Here is a 6027-nt window from a genome sequence, read left to right on the forward strand (position 1 = left end):
GAACAGATTACTCCAAATTGTGAGGTTTTTGTGAGTCAATGTGGTTCATACTATGTTTTATGTATATTGAAAAATACACACCTTTTTTATATAACATCTGTGTTGTGTATGGAACAATCATACCAACACTTTAACCACTCAACTTTTTACGCAACCTGAACTTTTTATATAAAAATATTTTTTAATTTATTTTATCTTTATTTATTCATAATACTTATTTCATATAGTTTTTTAACAAAATAATAAATTAATTACATCACTTTCGAAATTAAAAGTAACTCCATCATAATGATCATTAAAGATATTTTTTCTCTAGAAAAAAAACAATTCCTAAATGATTCAAAACTGAGTTAAACATTTTTATAATAATTTTACTTTAAATTGGATAACTAAAACCCATAAAAGTTCAAGACATCTAAAAAATTTTTTATTTTTTATTTGCTTACTTTTCTCCTTCCATTTATATTTCTTATTATTTACACTTAACATATTCTGTAGTAGTATGATTTACAATTGAATATGATTTACAATTTTAATTTTGACTTGTTAGAATGAATCCAGTTAAACTTTTTTAATTATATGAAGGCAGTAACTGCACTAAAACTAAAAAAAATATTAGTCACACTTTATGCTTATATTATCTATTAGCTACCATAGTGCTAAAGTGATTCATATGTCAAATTTATGCTTATTGTACTAAGTGTATTTGACAAAGACAAATAAATCTTTCTACTGTGCTACAGTCTGATAGATCATATAGTAGATTTTAAAATTAATTTTAAAATCATATCGTCAGATTTTAAAATTAGATACATAAGGTAAGTAATATCTAAATTTAATTCAATACAAGCTTGAATTGTAAATTTAAAAACTGGAAAAGTTATCAATCACATCACTCAACAACCTGTAACTAATAAATACCATGTAACAAGGGTCATCAGGCTCTAAGCATGTCTTAGACCAGAAATACTTGGAAGTTCAATTTGATGTAAGCCAAATCTAAAAGGATGCACTTTTCTGTAGAAGAAATAAAAATATTGATTTAGATCGGAGTTCTCAATAAACTCAATTTCCCCAGGCTTTTTCTCTCACAATAAAAGTAAATTTCAGCCTGAACACACAAAGGTTTGCCAAATTGATATTAGGAAAACTGAAATGGTAACATCTTTTTAATTATTACTATTTTCTTATGCAATTAAAATCCAAGGATCAAAACACTTAAAAATATTGAGCACCACCTCTAATTTTTCAAAATATGACTGTCACCAGATTGTATTTAGATTTATGGTGATATCCATCAAGGAGGTAATATCTAGATAATCTTTTGATTTCAGTCTAAACACCCTCCTCAGCTAATTCTAAATTTGTCTAAAACCACAGAAATTAGAATATAAAACAACAAAAAAACTACCATGACTTTTTTATCAAGAATCTGTTGCCTCTATAAGAAACATAATTAGCAACGGAAAAAATCAACATTATCTAAGGTATCTGTAAAATAGAGTTTGATCACATTCACTATGAAGTAATCATATCCCATTGTAGGTTCCAGAATTTCATCACCTTTTTTAATGAAATTTGTACATTTTGAAAAAAGATATTTTAAATTATTACAAAATTAATGGAGTATTTGGTTGCTTAGAAAGGAAGTATTAATACAACTTCAGGCCGATATCAAATTTCTTTAATACATGGCTTTCAAGAACATGAAATGTAGGAGAATCTGTTATTTAATTTCAAGGTATAAAGAGAAGAAAATGATACACACTCACAGAATGTTAAGTACTTTAGGGGTAAAAATAACTTCCTTCTTTGTTTTACTAATACTGTTACTCATATTCTTTAATTCTCCCTGTATCTGGGGACTTGAAATTAGATTTCACAGGATTGGAAGTTATTTAAGTTAACCTTGTCAATGTTTGGCCTTATTATGTTTTTTGAGACTTTTTTCAGACGTTTTTTCTGTTTCTTCTTTGATTTGTTTAAAGCCTAAATAGAACATACAGGCTGAACTTTATTTTCCTGTTCACCAACATCTTTTTTCTTTATTTCAAGTCTATTGTCTGCATTATATCTTAAAGCATTAAAATCATCATCATCATCAACAGAGAACAGTTTTAGCTGCTGTTTTTCCCTTTTAATCCTTTAATTTCATTTGGAAACACAGCAACAGATTCCAGTAGACACAATCAACTTCTGAATCTACTATCACTTCTAGTGCACTGTAGTATTACCTGCATAAATTAACAACAGACTGATATCCAACTTCCTTTTTTCAATTTTATTTTAAATTATGTTTTTATTAATGCATCTGCTTGCAATTCTAGGATGGTAGGTTTCACAATATTAACAGGCATGCTATCATAAATTCTTACTTATTAGACAGATCAGACTTAATGTGTACTTATTACCTTTAATTAAAGTTGATTTCGCTATCATTGATTTCACAGACATAAAGTAGGATGAGATGTTCCATCACAATACTTACATGCTTGATTCTTGCATTGACCTCATTTCAAAAACAGAGAACGGTCAGTAATAAAAAGAAACATAATCCAATAGAACCTTTTTTACAGTCAAATTTATAATTGAATTGAATTTAATTAAATTACAAATAAATAAATAAATATTCAGGCTAATATTTAATTATGGAAAGAGGTTTACACTACATATCTGAGAGGGATCTGGAAGGAGAAAGAAAAATGAGGTTCTACATAAATAGAAAAATCATAGTTAAAATTTTGGTGGGTTTTTATCTGCCATCTTGGGTCTGCCATATTGAATCAAACTTAATTTTTTTTAAATAGGAAGGTGGACATAGACACATGATTTAGATTTACAATTTTACAAGAAATCAATGGTGAAATCTGTTTTTCTGTTAATGTCTTCGTTATAGAGTTATAAGCATTCAAAATTGTAATGACAGAAAAATAGTGATAAAATAAAATTAGGTAAAACACACTGCATGAACATTTTACTGCATTTTACATTCATAATACACACAAATAAATAGTAACTAATGATTAACAATATAACAAATTATAAATGGCTATACCAACTGATATTATTTACTTTAAATGTTATAATATTTATTTTAACATTTTTAAAATAAAATTATAATTTTCATTTAAATTAAATGTACTGAAGTCAATTTTTAAATGGTGGTTACAGTAAGGATAAAAAAAATTCTGACTTGTAAATTGAATTATTCATATATAAAAATCATTTAATGTTTAATTTAACAAGACAATACCTAAAATAAGACATTTTTGTTAAATTAGATTTTAAAAACACAAAGATGATTTTTGTGCAACTCTGTGAATTCTAATCCACAATCTTAATTATGGATTAGAATTAATCCAATAATAATATTATAATTTTAATTATAATTTGCCAGTTTTACTTAGTTTGAAAAACTGGATTGAAATCTAAAACAAGAAAGTAATGGAGGAAAAACAAAAATTGATATAGATGGACTTATATGCTAACTTAAATGCTGTAATTTAAGTTTTGTGCTAACAAAACTGTAATTATATTTTGCATTCTGAGAAAGTGTGAGGCTCTGAAAATGGATCACTGATGTCTATAACAGTTTTTAGAATACATCAAACAAGAAATTATTTAATAAAAGTATAATGCAAGTCAATAATAAATTGTCTATTCTGGAAATTATGAAAGAAAAAGAAGACATCCTCATAAGAAGAGGATAATGATATTAGATAAATGACACTGAATAAATGTTTGCAGGTAATGGCAAGAAGTGAGTACAATCATAAATAAAAGGTTATTTCACTTAAATTCCAATAAAAATACAGTTAAAATAAAAAATTTGTTATTTACACCATAAGTGAATTAAAACAAGAGCTAACATTGGTACTTATCGAGCACAAGTCAGTGCAAGATGCTTTACATGTTTGCTAAAATTGGATATATTGAAAATGGCATAACAGTTTGACAGTACTTTTTGCCGCAGGTAAATACAGTGGGAAAATGAGCTTTTGTAGTATTTTAAGATGGACAAAAGAAAATATGATCTAAACATTCAAGCATGATCTGTTTTAGGCATGCATAATCCACTTTACCACAACATACAGGTGCTGAATTTAGCAGTAGTAAATATGTTATGAAAGACCGAATGTGTGCAAAAATAGCCATTTTAATAAAGCATTTAAAAATTAAATTATTCAGATTGATACAATTAAGTAAGAACCAAAGAAATGAATGATCTTATGTCCTCATCCTTCTTTCCTAACCTACACCTTTTGTTCCTTCCCCTTTGTGGAACTGCTCTTGAAGCATTATCTCTGACAGGGGAAGTATACAGCCATCAGATGTTGATACGCAGAGTGCCTGTGACCTCATTACCTGTCCAGCCCGGCAACCTTCAGTATAGAATTTCCTGTCAAGCTTCCTCAGGGGCATGTAATGTCATTCACTTTCTTAATGTAGTTCTCTTGGCGTACATTCTCAAATCGAATACAACTAAAATAAACATATACCAGGGGTCTCTTCCCCAGCACATGTGAGAGAAAGGTCCAGATGGTCCAAACAGAATCTGTACAAGTAAGCTCTACAGCCTCCATGGCTCATCAGGAACTGCATCAAAGAGTAACCCAGCGAGCCATGAGACCTTCAGCTCCAGCTTCTAATATCTCTGACAATGCAGCATGTCCACCACCCTTTCGTCCCTTTGTCTCCTTGTCCCCTTGTCCCATCAGCTTTACCAGATTCCTAACCTAAACCCTATAGTATTACTGTGAGCCAATGCAGAATATCATAATTTAATGTTTAATTGAATATGTTAAAAGGTAACATATAAAAAGTTTTTTTTGTTAAAAATAACTGACTAGAAGGAAGTATATACTTTTTTTTAAATGGTTAAGGAAAAATATATATAAATATAAGAATCAGTAAATGAAATACTAGATTAAAAAATCATTAATGCAATAAATTCAACTTAGAAGTATATGTGACAAGTAGGATGGGATGAACAGGCTTCCTAAGAAAATAATTCTACCAGATAGCAATTTTTCTGATATTACATCTACAATTGAATGCTTTAAGTTATATCTTCTTCTCTGTTGTCCTTGTTCAACAGAATATCTATGAAATACATTGCTGACTAATTAAGCACACTATATTAATTAATTTTTTCTTGAATGACAGTACAGCTGTCATTAACCATACTCTTAAAATTTTATTCTTTTTGACTACTAAATTTCTTTATTACAGAACTACCCAAAAAGGAGTGTAATGTATTAGTACGTGTGTAGTAATATATGTATGTATAAGTATGTTCCAATGTAATAGCAGCTCAATGGCTGAACCAATTTAGATATATGACCCTGCATTGGAATCCTTACATTACCGGGAATAAATATATGTATGTCCGGCTTACTGCTCTACTTTACAGCAGTGACCACAATCGACATTACAGAGCATCCGCATTTGAAGCTTCCTCCCTGGCCGATGTTCTGCCTTGAAATCGTATTCTTGCAGGTGCTCCACCCAGCTGATGGGTCTGACCCTCAAGATTTTTAAAATTGAGCAGCCACAAAAATGATCCGAAAAATGATCAAAAATGAATGTAATTTATTTAAGGTATATGTATAGATGAATGATGTATATGTTCCGCTTATATACAAAAATACTATTATTAGTATTAGTATTATTAGTTCAAATACTATTTACAAAATTGTCACCAGCATAGTAATGTTTGTCAGCAATGTTTTTTTTGTAGTCTGGTTTTTAATCTTTTAATATTTATCTCTTGTTTACTAGGTTTATTTATACATTATTATTAGAAGACATATTTATAAAACAATAAAAGATACAAAATACATGAATATAATGTTTGTTAAAATCACTTTGGTTTGTAAGATCAATTTATGAGTTTTTATATTGAGTAGTACTTTTCCAATAAAATACAGGGAAATTAAGGAAATAGTCTAACATACTTAAAGTTTTTAAATACTTTTTTAAAGTTTTTTGTTTTTTTTGTTTTTGTAGATTAAGCATATCAAGTCT

Source organism: Lycorma delicatula, chromosome 3 (genome assembly GCF_047948215.1).
Source record: "Lycorma delicatula isolate Av1 chromosome 3, ASM4794821v1, whole genome shotgun sequence".
NCBI classification, from domain to species: Eukaryota; Metazoa; Arthropoda; class Insecta; order Hemiptera; family Fulgoridae; genus Lycorma; species Lycorma delicatula.